Source organism: Canis lupus, chromosome 28, assembly GCF_048164855.1.
Source record: "Canis lupus baileyi chromosome 28, mCanLup2.hap1, whole genome shotgun sequence".
Taxonomy (NCBI): Eukaryota; Metazoa; Chordata; class Mammalia; order Carnivora; family Canidae; genus Canis; species Canis lupus.
Window position 1 is genome coordinate 18,806,072 of NC_132865.1, and position 17,702 is coordinate 18,823,773.

Below are 17,702 nucleotides of genomic sequence, written 5' to 3' on the forward strand. Positions count from 1 at the left end.
GAAGGCTATCGCTAGAGCAGGGAGTCTTCTCAATTCCTGACCAGCAGGATACTTGCTGCAGACCAATGCTTGCTATGCATTTTCCATGTTTACATTTTCTTATAATTATTCACTTCTTCTTAACAATGGAATATTGAGTACTTAGTGTGTGTTGAAGAGGATATAGATAATTTGTCTTTTAATCTATAGGCTATTGTCCCCTGAGGTCACCCTGAACACCCTGGAAAGGACAGACCAACACCAGGATCCTGAAATGAATACTAAAAATGGACAGGTTTCCTCTTTCTTGGAGAATAGGTATGCTCTATGTGTACAAGAAAATGATGCACATGGATATTTATCTGAAAGGAAGATCCTGGCAGAGCATGCTAGCTATCAATTTCTCACAGTAATAGAATATTTCATTTTTAGCCAAGCACTTGTCACTCAGCAAAAAAAAAAAAAAAAAAAAAAAAAAAAGACTAGGTTTCCCAGCTTCCTTTGCGCACCTAGGTATGACCATGTGACTAAGTTCTACACATTGGTTTGTAAATGGAAGCGACATGTGTAACTTCGGATATATTATTTTAAAAGGAAGAAATATGCCCTCCCCTTTCCTTGCTTTGACCCTTTGTCTTACTACAAAGTGGTGAGCCATTTTGAGCTTTATAGATATGTAACTGCCAAGAAACCAAGGAGCAACAAGGTATAAGAGCCTGACCTTATGAACAGATGGAGCTGCTATATGAGCCTGAGCTGCTTACAGTGGGATTGTAATATGAAAGAAAAGCTAATGCCATCTGAAGTAAGCTATTATTTTGAGCCATCCTTACCAAAACTAAATCTGCATTGTTACTAATATAGTTCCTCAGATTCGTGTCATCATAGATTTTTTATTTTTTTATTTTTTTATTTTTTTTTTAATTTCTTATTTATTTATGATAGTCACAGAGAGAGAGAGAGAGAGAGAGAGAGGCAGAGACACAGGCAGAGGGAGAAGCAGGCTCCATGCGCCAGGAGCCCGACATGGGATTCGATCCCAGGTCTCCAGGATCGTGCCCTGGGCCAAAGGCAGGCGCCAAACCACTGCGCCACCCAGGGATCCCCATCATAGATTTTTTAGATTCACACTGACACATTATAAAATGATCATATTAAAAGATAGTTTTTAAAGAGCATAAAAGTTCTATGTATATTTTATAACAATGGATTGAGCCACTAATCTTGATCAATTACTTAAAGAGCTAAGTGTTTCCATTGCCTACCAACAATAGACAAAAGCCTCTTACAGTAATGTACGCAAAATAATTTAAAATAGAGCGATCAAAAAATTGTATCAACAACATATATCACTACTTTTAATAAAAATGTTTACCCTATATGTGTCTATAACACAAAAGTATAAGAAGAAAATTTAGGCATTTTAGAATGATATATTTATGACATTTTACAATATCAAGCTGTATGAATGATCATGTATGTCAGTGGCACGTAGTGCATTTTTGTATTAATTTAAGAATAGCCAACCTCAAATATAAGTAAACTAATTTAGGATTACTTTTAATTTTCTCTCAATTGAGATAGCACAAAGTAAGTCATTATAAGATAAGGTGGATATACACACACACACATATACAATATAATTATTTACCCATCATAAAACAATGATTTAAAATGACATATAAAATGGGTCAATTCTTCACACTGATTCCATAAAAAGTTCAGCTGTAGATAGAGCACAGGGTTGGATTTAAAGCTTGCTTTCAATCAAATTCTATTTCATGATGACAAGCAATTATAGCAGACACTGGTGATACCCTTCCTACATACCCCCAGTTCCTACCATTCTGGAGTACTCTCAGAATTTCCTCTTGCAAGTGCTCATTTCTCTCCATCTAAGGAATTTCTCTGGAGTACATGGCCAACAGTGGAAAGCAGGTCAAAGTTGTTGAAACATTGATATCTTAAGGTGTAGCTTCTGTCCATGTCAGGTGGGAAAAGAGACTACACAGCTTCCTCACTGGTTAGGAGGTACATGTCTGAAGTGTGCTACATACTATCTCCTAGAGGTCCTCAGAGGGAATGGGTTCCAGTTTTCTATAGCAGTAATCTGCTTATTAACTTACCCTGTATTGATCTCACTTCTTATTCTATCAAAGCTTTCTGGGATCTTCTAGAAAAATTATTTGCATTAAATTCCTTTTCTCGGGATCTATTTCTGAAGGGAACGTACCTAAGACACCAGCATTTAAAAACTATTTACAATTGACAAACCGGTTTTGCATGCACTTCTAATTTGTCCCCACAAAGCCTTAGAGGAAAAAGCAGAGGACATCATTTCACAAATGGGTCCCAGAAAATTTAAGTGACTTTCTTACAACCCTATCCACTAGTTTCACTGGCCAAGTGCAGACTGTCTCCTAAGACCAACACATTACTTTTTTGCAAATTGCTTTTATGAGGTTCTATTTGTTCCTGGCAAGAGAGACCCTTGCTTGGGTCCAGTTACACCCTCCATTTGCAAAGTAATAGATTAAGCAAAGACAAAGTAGGAGTCTTCCTTTCTCTTTAAAAAAAAAAAATCTTTTTGTCTGTCATGGGAGAAAAACCAAATGACCAAGATGTCCATTTGAGTGTCCAAAATGTAGACAAGTCTCAAATAGAATGGGATCTTTCAGGACAAGCTTGACCCAAGAACCCAAGAATGGGTCCTTTTCAGGACAAGCACCCTTGAATTCATGGTAAGGTCACAACGGTAAGATGAATAAGAGGTTTACCTCTTTCTTATGTTAGCCTACTTTTGAACATCCCATTGCAATTAAACAAAAGATGGTTTTTCCCCACCTCCATGTATGAACTGAACAAAATTGCCTGATTCTGTTGCCAAATAAATCTATAAATCTATCTTTAGTTACTTTATGGTCCCTCAAAGTCAAGAGTACTTGTAATTTGTACTAGGACACTCTTTTAAGTAACTGCACCCTTTATCTGCCGGCTTTCAAATTTTTCAGGTACACAAGATTTGTCCAGGCTTCTCATATTAATGAGATATAATATGTCCAGGATCATATTAATTTTATTGCAAATAATAGTAGAAGTATCTTAAGAACACTTTTTTCTTTGGATATATTTTCTTTCAAAAATATCCTCTTCCATTTATATCTATTGTTTCTTTCATTTCTGGTTTGCTAACAATAAAAGTAGGAGAAAAGGAAAAAGTATGCCTCCAAAAAAGAGGCTTTTATTGCTGAGAAATTATTCTACAATCATCATTTCATATGCTAAGATCCCAGCATATGCAATATACAGAAAGCTTAAGAGAGAAAAACAAAAAACAGCAGAAAACCACACTAACGTTAAATATAGTAGCCTTCAAGCAATTCTCTCTTTAATTCATCTAGTATAAAGCTGAATTCATTGAATACATCCATATAAATTTTACTTACCTTATGAACTTAACACTCTATGATTTTATAATTTCCTTTCTTCTCTCTCTCTCTCTCTTTTTTTTTTAAGATTTTGTTTATTTATTCATGAGAGACACACAGAGGCAGAGACTATAGGTAGAGGGAGAAGCAGTCTCCCTGCTGGGAGCTGGATGCAAGACCTGATCCTAGGACTTCAGGATCACAACCTGAGCCAAAGGCAGACACTCAATCACTGAGCGACCTAAATGCCTCTTTCTTCTCTTTTCTAAACAGATAAAACACATAAAAAGATATTCATCACACACATTTGCTTTTGCTAATTTTATAACAATGTAACATTTGGCATATGTAATTTCTGATTCATGAGAATGTGCTACAGACCACCCATGTTCAATCAATATAATACTGTTCTTTCTGATTGGAAAACAAGAACTAAAATTTTACAGTTCCCCCACCCTGGTAATGCTCCCTGCCAAGGAAACTTTCCAATCATAGACTCATCCTAATAGGTCCTCAAAAAATCCTTGTTGGAATTAATTAGCTCAAAAGAGTGACTCAATTTCAATCTTCAGAACCTAATTTAAGAACAAAATAGAAGCTTAGTTATTGAATGAAGAGGGTAAAGGATGTTTTACAATAAGAATTCATGAACTTTTATTGACATTTGGCAAATATAATTTCTGATTCATGGTTTTCCTTCTATTTTTAATCCCAAAATATGATATTTAGAAGGTGTTAAGCTTGCTGAACTTCTGAACCCAATTTAAGGTTGATCTCCTTAATCCAACTTTTATTTACGATGCAGTATTTTCCAAAGTATATTTTAAGAGTATGTGCATAAAGAATCACCTTGAAAAAATTTGGTTAATAAGGTTAGAGAATAGTGCAAGATTTACAATTTAGCATACACAAACATATACTAACATATGGACATATACAAACAAAATAAGCTACTGTTGCTTGACCCTTTGGATATTTTGAAAACTATATAACAATTAAATCATTTCTCTTTTTAAAGAACCACTAATTCAAATAGCCAGGGGAATATTAAAAAAGAAAACCAGAGCAGGGGGCATCACAATGCCAGATTTCAGGTTGTACTACAAAGCTGTGTCATCAAGACAGTATGGTACTGGCACAAAAACCGACACATAGATCAATGGAACAGAACAGAGAATCCAGAAATGGTCCCTCAACTCTATGTTCAACTAATACTCGACAAAGCAGGAAAGACTATCCACTGGAAAAAAGACAGTCTCTTCAATAAATGGTGCTGGGAAAATTGGACATCCACATGCAGAAGAATGAAACTAGACCATTCTCTTACACCACACACAAAGATAAACTAAAAATGGATGAAAGATCTAAATGTGAGATAAGAATCCATCAAAATCCTAGAGGAGAACACAGGCAACACCCTTTTTGAACTTGGCCACAACAACTTCTTGCAAGATACATCTATGAAGGCAAGGGAAACAAAAGCAAAAATGAATTGTTGGGACTTAATCAAAATCAAAAGCTTCTGCACAGCAAAAGAAACAGTCAACAAAACTAAAAGACAACCTACAGAATGGGAGAAGATATTTGCAAATGACCTATCAGACAAAGGGCTAGTATCCAAGATGTATAAAGAACTTATTAAACTCAACAGCAAAGAGACAAACAATCCAATCATGAAATGGGCAAAAGACATGAAGAGAAATCTCACAGAGGAAGACATAGACATGGCCAACAAGCACATGAGAAAATGCTCCGCATCATTGCCATCAGGGAAATACAAATCAAAACCACAATGAGATACCACCTCTTAATGGTGAGAATGGGGAAAATTAACAAGACAGGAAACAACAAATGTTGTAGAGGATGTGGAGAAAGGGGAACCCTCTTGCACTGTTGGTTGGGAATGTGAACCGGTGCAGCCACTCTGGAAAACTGTGTGGAGGTTTCTCAAAGAGTTAAAAATACATCCGCCCTATGACCCAGCAATTGCACTGCTGGGGATTTACCCCAAAGATACAGATGCAGTGAAACTCCTAACTCTGGGAAATGAACAAGGGGTAGTGGAAAGGGAGGTGGGTGGCGGGGGGGGGAGGGGTGTTGGAGTGACTGGATGATGGGCACTGAGTGGGGGACACTTGACAGGATGAGCACTGGGTGATATGCTATATGTTGGCAAATTGAACTCCAATAAAAAATAATAATTAATTTTTAAAAAAAGAACCACTAATTAACAAGCCATAGCATCAGCAGTTTTGAACTATGTACAGTGACTTATGAAAGGAGATGATAGAAGAGAATAGGAAGGAAGGAAGGAAGGAAGGAAGGAAGGAAGGAAGGAAGGAAGGAAGGAAGGAATAGAGGGAGGAAGGAAGAAAAAAGAAGAAAGAAAGAAAGAAAGAAAGAAAGAAAGAAAGAAAGAAAGAAAGAAAGAAAGAAAGATAAAAAAAGAAAGAAAGAAAGAAAAAGAAAGAAAAAAAAGAAAGAAAGAAAGAAAGAAAGAAAGAAAGAAAGAAAGAAAGAAAGAAAGAAAGAAAGGAAGGAAGAAAGAAGAAAGAAGAATTTAAAAGAAGAAAAGTAAAAGGAGGAAAGAGCCATATCATATAAGGTCCTATAGGCCATGAAGGTAATTTGGGGCTTCCAAATAAAATGAAAGATCATTGAGAGTTTTAGATAGAAGAAGTAATCAATTTTATCACTTGAAAAGGTAATTCTGGCTGCTGTGTAGAAAATGGCTTGGATTGTGAAAAGAGTGAAGAGGGAGGACAAGTTGGGATACATAAGTCGTTCAGAAGAGATGATCATGGTACTTAGTGGAAAAGAGGCAATAAATTCAAGCTATATTCCGAAATGCTTGCAGTTAAAGTTTAATGACATTTCAACAGTGCTGTGTTTCTTATTAACACATGCAAAGTACTCAGAACAGTGCCCGGTGTATAATAAATGACAATTCATGTGAGCTCTTTAGCACTGATATTGGCTAATTCCTAAACTCAGTGTAAACTCAGCTCAGATGTCTCTCCATGACCACTGCCCTCTCTCTTCTCAAAATGGAATCATTTCCCCCATACTATATTGTATTTGAATATGTGTTTCCTTATATAATTAACATATCATACCATATTTTATTTCTATCTGCATTTCCCACTATATTATGAGTTTTTTGAGGTCAGGAACTAGATCTTCTTCACCTAGTGCTTAACACTCAGTAACTACTTATGCATCAAAAAATCAATGTGATACAGGACATTATATCAACCAATAGTACCATCCATTCAGTAGATATTCTTAAGTGCATTTGAATGACCAGATTTATAAAAGAATAAAAGCAGAAGAAGTTAGAAGTTTTTAATCTGAGGCCAACCTCAGAGCAGTAGCCAAGTAATGAATATGAAAGTCCTGGACTAGATTTTAGGAGAACTACATTCTAATTCTTGATCCACTGCTTACAGGTCATTTGATCTTGTTACTCACGCTCTTATCTCTAATTCCCTCATCTGCTGAAGAAGCATATCAATACTTCCCCACCTACCTATGAGGCAGATGTTATGACTAAATATGATATGGTCCATAAGATTGTTTTAACAATTGTAAACCACATCATGGATTCCAAGTATTATTTCTTATAAATACATGAGAAATACAGGTTAATCTGTATTCCCATGCATTGTCCAATTTCTTTCACCAGGATGATGCACATTTGGAAACCATGCTTGTTTTATTTCCTTAGTGTTGACTTCCTCCACTTTCTAAGCTCCATGTCTTATGATAGTCATAATAAAAATAGTGTTTCCTGAACATTTACTCTAGCAAATTCTTGTACATACTTTACCTGTATTAACTACTTTAATATTTACAATAACCCTATGCACTGGGCACCATCACTATGCCTTTTTAAGAAACAAGGAAAATGAGGCACAGAGAATATAAGTAACCTGCCCAGAAATATCCCAAATAGCAAGCAACAGGTGTAGGTAGGCTTTGCAGTCGCGTAGTTTACTTTCAGAGTCTCCACTTTAAATGCCACATTCTCCTGCCTCTCATAGTAGGGGACCCATCAACATGGGACAGGGTGAGGCATGAGGTGATCTCTCTGAAAGCCCCAGGGCTGGTCCTCCCAGCTGCAATCACATTGAGGTGTAGTATTCAGGGCTGTTTCACAAGGCATCTGCAGAAGTTCAGCCAATTTCCATCACATGTTTGCTCCATACCTAAATAGGCTTGTATCTGTAGTTATAATTTCCACTTTAATTTAACCAGAGGTGTTCTGAATTTTAAGGAGCGAAAGGAGATTTAGTTTAATCCTTTTAATTTCCTATAACATCCAGCAATTACTCCACTTGGTTAGCAATGTACAAATGTGAGGGGAAATTAACGTGGTCTGGAATAAAGTAAATCCTGTAAGCACTCATTGATCTAATACCACATTTGGGAGAAAGGCCATGTGTTGTTACTGGCAACCAGGAACACCTTTATACAAATGTTGAGAAGGCATTATTATTTTCCCCACTGAGCTATCAGAGGCAGAAATCCCCATCATTATTCCTCAAAATTCTTCCTTATCTACTATACTGGGGCATAATTTAATTAATATTTATCAATTGCTCACTCTTATATATCTAGCTTCAATTTTATTGATTCAGTTGACACAATGATTGAGGTCATCTTACATGTATCATCTCTGTGTTAGGCAATGGGAATATGATGGGAAAATATAGGCAGAGCCCCTTTTTTCTTCCTTCTTAGGGTGTCCAATATAGCAGGGAAAATGTACACTAAATAAGTAATTGCATAAATACTTAATACCTGGGATAATGATTATGCGAGTACACAGAAAGCAATGCAAGTATGTAACAGGAGAAGTCTACCCTAGCTATGGGCCAAGGAAAGTTTCCAAAGGAGGAAAGTATATATTTTTACATTTCAGTTTTCTAATGGACATCTATAGTTTACAATACCAATACAGAAGGATAAATTTGTGTCAAGATGAGAAAGGAGGGAAATGTCAAAAATAGGAATTGTTACTGAGCCCTGGAGAAGCATAGCTTTGAAATAATAAAGCAGGCTCTGAGCAGCTTCGTGATATGGGGCAGTTCAGATCAGAGATTTAGGCAGTTTGCCCACATCTGAAGAAGTAGCCCAGCACTGGCCAATATATATCCCACCTCAAACTACTTATCTTATATTATTGACAGTTTGAAGTATGGCTCATAGATAAAGTTGGCAAATCTTTTAAGTGAAGGAAATCTGATTGAAAGCACTGATCACAAAGATATATTGAATCATCTCTCAAGATTGTTGTATATGTTCCAAAAAGAAGATAAACTTCAAAGAATCCTTTAAAACATAGACAAGCATCCATTAGTCAAAACTTTGTAATAATTTCTGGGCCAAGGACTATAAGACTTAGGTAACCGAGGGGCTCCCAATGCAAAAGATGTCTCCCACACTACCCTAATATAAACATCATGCTAAATTTCATAATGGTGTTAAGTGCTTCATAATGTTAAAACATCTTTAAGAAGAGCAAAATTTTTCTTTTACAGTATACTGAAAAACTGTGGCAGCAATGCTACATTACATTGCATGATTTCCACATTGCCTCGCACTTTATATGAATGAAGTACATTTACAATAAAAACCAGAGAGAAGCTTGAAACAGATATGAGGTCATAAAAGGTCTAAAAAAAGTTTTTGCCTATTCAAAGTATAATCAGTCTTGAAGTTTTGTTAGAAGATGGTGTGTCCATCCTCACTTTGTTCATTGATGTCTACTTGTTGTTTCCTCTATTTCTTCCATCACGCTGGCTCATGTCCTTATCCATTTTCCTACAGAATTTTTTAATGTTCAGATATGCATATTCTAGGGAGAAATACACAAGTAAAAGAGTTTAAATTAACAAGTCCTCACTTATATTGACGTACTTGGAATTTCTCATTATGAGCTTGGAGGATTTGGCAATACAAGTGAGATAGAACAGTGTTAGCTAGAGACTATTCCCAAAGAAGGACTTCCGATAACTATTCAACTATATGGATATGTACTGCATAGTTGTTCTATTTTTTACATTTCTCAAGAAAATATGCAATAGCATACAGAAAACACAAGTTCTGAAAAACCACCACTTAGCCCAAGGAGTAAATGGAAAGAAATTATAAATTCCAGAAAGCAAAGGATATATCTGTCTTGTTCTCAGAGTTCAGCCCAGACTCTTAAGCATAGCACAGATGAAATACTTGAGGAAGAAATAAGTGACTTCTAGATAATTGTCTTAATCAATTCAGGTTGCTATAACAGAATACCATAGAATGAGTGGTTTATAAATATTAGAAATTTATTTCTCACAGTTCTGAAGGCTGAGAAGTCCATGACCAAGGTGCCAACAGATTCAGTGTTTGGTGAGAGCCTGTTTCTTGGTTCATAGATGACCATATTTTCACCTTGTCCTCACTCACATGACAGAAAAGGAGAGAGAGCTCTCTGGGGTCTCTTTTATAGGAACACTAATCCCATTCATGAGGGCTCCACCCTCATGACCTAATCACCTTCCAAAGCCACTACCCCCTAATAGTATCATATTAAGGTTTAGGATTTCAACATATGAAGTTTGAAGGAGCACAGACATAGTCCATAGCAATAATGTAGGATACAGAAATAAATTTCCTCGTTATCCCTAAATAATCAGACTAATTGAATTGAATAATAAAATGAGGAAATTTGAGCTAAGGTACAAATGTAAAAATTCCTGCATCTTGCCCCATGCTACATTCTGACATGGAATACAAACTAAATGACCAAATGAATGCTTTAAAAAATAAAATTGACTCTTAGCTATCCATGCTTCTGGATAAAAATAGAAACTCACAGGTAGTAGGAACTGAGTAATACTTTCATCTTTTCCAAACACGTTTTTGCATGTATGATCCCCTTCAACTACAAATGAACAAACAAAATGTTTATGTGCTACCTATTTTTAGGGTAAATTCTCTTACTGTATTTAGTCTCTAAACTTCATACTAATCTCTCCTAAATGAACTTTCCATTTGGTCTGCCTCATGACTTCCACATAGCTTGAATTTTTTCCTCCATACATTAGTTTATACTGCATCCCCATGCTTTGAATGCTCTGTAATTAATCTATCAAAATTCCAAGTCTAGCTCAAATCACACATCCTCCATGAATCTATCCTGCCGTGTTGGCTAGAACTGACATCTCTCTCCTTCTTTAATATAGTCATTCAGCACTTAGCAAATACCATATTGGATTTCTGGTTATTTCTATCATAAGGAGAAGGAACATCTTGTATTTAGAATCAAAGAATTTTAGGTCTGGAACTAATTTACAGATCAGTTAAGTCAATTCTCTTATTATACAGATGAATAGAGAGATGAAGTTACTGATCTAAATTAATTATTGAGAAAGTCAGAATTGGACTCAGTATTCTATCTTCAGTTCAATAAGAGAGAAGAGCTTCAATAAGCTTCTCAAAATACCATGCATCTTTAAAATTTAAATGAAAAATTTAAGTATTGATTTTATTTAAAATTTTAAGAATTTACTAACACGTCATATATACATAACTGTAAATTAATTCAAAAGTCATTTAAATTTTTTTAATTTGTCAAAATTATATAACAGATTTAAATGTTCAACCAAGCTTTGTTTAGCCTGATGATAAAATGTGCTTTCACTTAACAAGTGAGAGCAGCAAGGAAGGATGTGTCCAAGACTGATGAGGAAGAGATCTCCTGGGAGTGAAATTTTGCTGTAAATATTCTACAATCTAGAGAAAATCAACACAGATTTGGGAATTATCCATTCTTTTAGAAGCTCCGCTGTCTTCTCATCTTCTTAAAAGCAGGCAATTTGTATTTACAGACAAGTGGTGCAGAATACGCTAGTTTGGTTCTTATGAGAAAGGTTTTCATCTGTTGGACTGGAATGCCCCACTATTTCTAGGAACTATGTTTGGAACAAAACACTTCCTTGTGATACATCTAAAATTAGTCATTCTTGTTAGATGAAGGGAAAATTTTGCAATGGTTTTTCCCATTCAGATGATGACTTCCCTGGCACAGAAGGTTAAGATCCTGTGAGCGGGTTCAGTTATACGCCAACTCACAGTGCCAAATCACGGGGTCTCTGCATAAAATTTATGTTTGGATATGTCCCCTGGAGCAAAATGGTTCATGGATTGAGAAAGCCAAGATATCTCTATTGAAGAACTTCCCTGGGTCTCTTTCTATTTTTTATCTTTTTTGATTTTGGGGTGGAGGGCTTCCATTTTCATCTGGAATCTAAACAAAATTCTTTCATTTTTGCCCTCTTCCAGGGGAAATTCTCTTCAGCTTTTGGCATCATGAAGATGTCCATCTTCAGAATATTATGAACACCCACATACATCTAACTCTTTTCAAGGCTACATAGGCCTCTCTTAATCCATTCTTACCTTCAGCTAATTTCTTTTATATTATCACAGAGAATTGCTTGATTCTCACAAAAATTGTTGTCCATTGTACATCTGGTGTCTTTGAGGCCAACTTCCATTTTCTGTAAGCAGTAATGTCTGTTCAACAGTTTATATTGAAATTACAGACAATGCTTAATAAGCAGACAATGGCTCATACACAAAAACACTCCAGCTACATTTGGCTAGCAGTTTTGTCCAGTCAAATGACAGCTTATGAAATGTAGATGCAGTTGTGGTTTGAAAAGAAAATCCAAAGAATCCAAAGAGTTGCATGCTAAGAGGACATAAAGTTATGAAATCAGTTGTAGTATTCTATCTAGAGAAAGAATATTTTGAATGGCTAAATAAGAAAATCAATTTTGAAATTTACTAAATGTGTAGCTTTCTTGATACCTTTCAGACTCTACCACACCAAAAATACTATCCTAACAGCTTGTACATATTTTATTTTTATTTCTGGTGTTGTATTTATAACAGTGGCTATCTCTATATTAGCCCGGGTATATTCTGAATAAGACTTCACATCTAAGCAGGGCAGCTGTGGCAGTTAGACTCAATGGATTTTAAGGTTCTTTTCGATCTCAAACACCATGGTTCCATTGAACATGTTTTACATGACACCCAGCAAAGTGTCTTTCACATATTTAGGTCAGATGATAAGTGCTTTTAGGTGATAGCCCATATCTAAATTCAAGGGATTGCATTATTTTATCTTTAGATTGCTTTGCATAGACATTTTAATAACATTTCGTCTTCCAATTCATGAGCATGGAATATCTTTCCATTTCCTTGCATCCTCTTCAATTTCTTTCACCAATGTTTTATAGTTTTAAGAGTACAGATCTTTCACCTCTGTAGTTAGGTTCAATCCTAGGTATCTTATTATTTTGGGTGCAATTGTAAATGGGATTGCTTTCCTAATTTCTCTTTCTGCTGCCTCCATTATTAATGTATAGAAATGCAACAGATGGGATCCCTGGGTGGCGCAGCGGTTTGGCGCCTGCCTTTGGCCCAGGGCGCGATCCTGGAGACCCAGGATCGAATCCCATGTCAGGCTCCCGGTGCATGGAGCCTGTGTCTCTGCCTCTCTCTCTCTCTCTCTCTCTCTCTCTCTGTATGACTATCATAAATAAAAAAAATAAAATTTAAAAAAAAAAAAAAAAAGAAAAAGAAATGCAACAGATTTCTGTGCATTGATTTTGTATCTTGTGATTTACTCTTTTATGGTGGAATCTTTTAGGTTTTCTACATATAGTATAATGTCATCTGCAAATGGTGAAAGTTTTACTTCTCTCTTATGGATTTGGATATCTTTTATTTTGTTGTTGTTGTTTTGTTGTCTGATTGCGTGGCTAGGACTTCCAGCACTATGTTAAGAGAAGTAAGTTGGTCAGAGAAAGACAAATACCATATGATTAGATTCATAGGTGAAATTTAAGAAACAAAACAAATGAGCAAAGGAAAAGAGAGAGAGAAACCAAGAAACAGACTCTTAGTTATAAAGAACAAGCTGATGGTTATCTGAGGGGAGGTGTGTGAGGAGATGGGTGAAATAAGTGGTGAGGATTAAGGAGGGCACTTGTGATGAGCACTGGGTGATGTGTGGAATAGTTGAATCGCTATATTGTATATGTGAAACTAATTTAAGACTGTATGTTAACTATACTAGAATTAAAATTTAAAAAAATAAATAAAATCCAAAGGAATGTTGACTCACAAGTTCTCTTATTCAAACACTAAAAATTTGTAGGCTTAGAGCATAGGAATTTTGCAAATATTAAAACTTCACTAGTTACATTGACAAATATCATAATTAGAAAATGTAAAGTGCAATGTGATGAAAAGTTGTGCAGTACTCATTTTATTATTTTCTATACAAACATGATGGAAAAGTTCACCTGACTTAAAATGGGCTTGCCTCACCCAAAAATGTCCATTCCATGCATTTGCAAAACCTCCCTCTATGATTTTCTTTCTGTCTAAAACTAGAATATGCTCCTCTCTGCCAAGAAGCTTGTAAAGAAAAAAAATTTAAGAGAGCTCTCCAGTCCATACGGTTAAGAAATAATTTTCCAGTTTTTATATGTATAAATAGATTACTAATTGTTTTCAGGTTTTTCTTGTTTTTACAATTGCTTAAGCATGGGTTTTGCTGTCTGCACATCTTTAATAAGTCATCTTTTATACTACACAAACAATACGGTTTCCTCTACCTGCTGTAGCTGCCAACAAATGTAATAATGATACAGGAGGACTGAAGAACAAGGAGGCCCCTTAGTGTTCCGGTTTCAGCAAGACCTAGCATTGTATATAATCTCAAGAGGTGGACTAAAATCTGGTGGGGTGGCAGCTCCAAAAATTCCTTATAGAAAGGACTTGGTGGTGAAAAGGTTTTTGGAAATGGAGGCTAATTGATTTGTCTTGAAGCTGCATTGAAGAGCAAGCATACTTGATTTCACTTAGATTGCTTAGATTGTAAGTTTATTAGGGGCCACTTGGAGGAGGTCGCTCATGCCATTTATTATGGGGTCCAACTCCCTCTCCCCTAAGTGCTACACCTTGGCAATGCCACTGCTAAAGCTCTCAGAAGTACAACTAGTCAAATCTGTGTTTGTTTAATAAATGAGAGTTGGGTCAAATCTGTTGCCCACCCACATTGTTCTGCAATTTCATATTTCCTTATGCAACAACTTGGAGGTTCAAGCTGGATCCTGCCCTGGCTCTGATGCCAGACAATAATACTTCCTGCTCAAACCTCATACCAAGTACACAGCAGACGTTTTGCTGAACAGTTAATACATGTGATGGAGCAAGAGTGATTCTGTATTTTGTGTTGATAGATGATTACTTTCTATTACCCTATCTCTTTAGTGAGCCATCTTTTAGAATATATTTCCTTCTCATACAATTTTTCTAATGATATCTTAGTCTTACAGATATGAATTGTATATGGTGAAATTTTTTGCCTGAACATTTATGGAGCTTAGCTTGTTGCTGATTTCTGCTTGCTTCTCAAGGGCCTAGTTTTCTCTAAATACATTTTTACTTGGACTCAATCACACTACCATTTACTTCTCCATAATGGAAAAGGGTTAGTCTGCTGTGAACTGCAACTTGTTTTGATAGCTGGTAACTTTGAACTAAAGGGACATTACTGTTATCAAAACAGCAACTAGCTTTTCTTGGAAGTAAAGACTAACATGATCTTTTTTTTCCCAGTTTTTCTGACTGAGGTCGTATCCCTTGACTACAGGCATACTCTCTGCTTTACTGGAGCCTTCTCTCTTTTAAATCTCACAGGCCAACTATAGAAAGATCAGAATCCCAGTCTGAGCCCTCAAAAGGGAAAAGTCCAGGGCATCAAAAGGCCATAAATTCAACCAGGGTAGTAGTATTTGGAAATTAGCTTAAATCCTAGTCTTGGAATGAAATTATCTGAATTTCAGATCCAGTACAATTTTTGAACTTCTCTGTGTTTTAGATAGAGTAGAGAGACACACACATATACTTTCAACTTTAGCCATATGGAAGAACATTAAGGTGTTTTTTTTATTTTATTTTACCATGAAAAAAAGTCTGCAAAAGTATTTTAACTGAGTAAGTTAAAGCAAACATAAAAATTCAATTAAATTTTTTCCTATGAAGCTTTTGGCAAGTCCATATTCTAGATTTTCCTGTAATGTTCTCAAAATTAGAAATCAAAATTGGGTCAGACTTTAACAGTAGTCAATCATGCTCTGATGCAAAAGTGGCCCCATTGTTCCCAACATCTTCTACTTAATAAAAATAAAAGGTAACCAGAATGAAGCTGCTATACCATCATTGACAGTGTACTTGTTTTAGTAATGATGGGGTCCTATACTTTAGAGCCCAATGATATTATTCACTGTCAACTCTTGACTAACTTTAACAACCTAATCATCTTGCTATGCTTATCCTAGCCTATTGAAAGAGAATGATTTCTGAGGATCACAATGTTAAATATGGTATTGACAAGATGTATTAATCCTCTATTCATCCTGAAGCCATTCCAAAATTGCATTAAAAAAATGAAAAGTGTATCAAGTCAAAAGGACAAAGCATATAGGAGACTTCAGTGGATGAAACATTCCAACCAAGTTTTAGATGAAAAGTACAGTGAGGGATTGAGAGCTGATGAGGACAGCACTATAAGTGAAAGCACAGTTACCTGCACTTTGGAGTGTCTAAGGACGTTAAGCTGATTCAGTCTGTAGAAATTCCAGGAGGCTTGTAGGCACCTAATTTATTAGAAGTAGAAAGGGTTGGGCCCAAGGCTGAGAACAAGAGGAATGGAAGTTTATAAAACAAAACAAAACAAATATTACCCATATAGCCAGACAAAATCCATCCTCCTCACAATTCTCAGGAGACCAGAGTTTTTATTCTCTGTAGATTGTTCCTGGAAAGGCTCCATGTATACTTGGTACATCAGAGGACTTTAATGAGGTAAGAACCATAAAACTATTGCACATCCCTGAGTCACTTCCTCAAGATGCATTGTCCCTATGGGAGCACCAAGCATTAGTCGTATGCCAATGCTCTCATTATCAAGAACTAAAGAGAGAAAATATTTGTCTCTACAAGGCTTTCTTGGTGGATAAAAGGACCCTGCTTTTCACTAGGTCCCCTACACTGGGGGATTACTGCAAACCAAAAAGGGTTTGATATAGTAAGTGGGAAAAAAACACAACCAAATACCTATTCCTTTGGTTGCCCATTACTCATGTGTTTCCTTCTTCCTATTCTTAATTTCCCCTCAAGAAGAGTTACCACCCTATTAATTCAAATACCCATTTACAACCCAATATACATCTATTCCTCTCTAAAAGGAGGCAACTCATAGTCTGATAAATTATAGAGTCATTCCAAGTGCAGGATTTCCAATTGTCTTAAGCAGGCAGCACTTATTGGAGCTTATTATCCCATTGGAAAATCATATTCATATTCCTAAGGGAACTGAAACCCTGGCCATCTTGAATGTATAATGTTGTATTAATCTTCCTATATTAGTCCTCCTTTTATTAGAGGTGCAAGAAGGAGTCCTCAAGATGACATGGTACCATACACACTTCTCCCAGACCCTACAGGATAGCAGAAAATCTATTTCACCTTTGATGAATAAAATGAATAACTTTAGAGCACACCCCTTCCAGGTTTTCTATTTTTCCAGTGACATGTAATCAGTAACTTTGAAAACAACTGTAGAATGTAACTAAGCTATCAATGATCCTACCTTAGAAAGGATTTGGGTGACAAGTCCTCTTATCGCAAATTGCCCTTCACTCTCTTCTTACCGGTGTAGTAACAGTTGTCCCCTGATTACCAAGGAATTATTGTTAGCTCAGAGTCAGTGTCCAACAGGCTTTGAAAACTCTGGGCATTTCCTGCTCCCTAATACATAATTATTTGGTAAATTACCACAGATTTCTTTGAGGAAGACTAGAATGCAGATTCACAGTATGTATCTGTGATAATATTGATATATTCTTCTTCAAGCATACATTTATTCTAGGAACTTTGTGAATTTAGATTTGGGAATTGCATTCTCAGGACCTGTCAGGTTCCCAGGCCTCCCAAGGTTAAGTCACCTTTATTCTTATGTACTTCCAGGCTACAACCAATACCTGATGGTAAGGTCTTCTCACTACCTATTGTTGTAGCCACATCTACTTTGCCTCTGATTGTTCAATACCCCTGGTATGGCTTCTGATACCCAAAGATCTTTCTACTCCATTGGTATCAGGAAGCTCATTTCAATTGCAGATTCCCCCTGAATATCTGAAATATCTGAAATATTTCAGTACT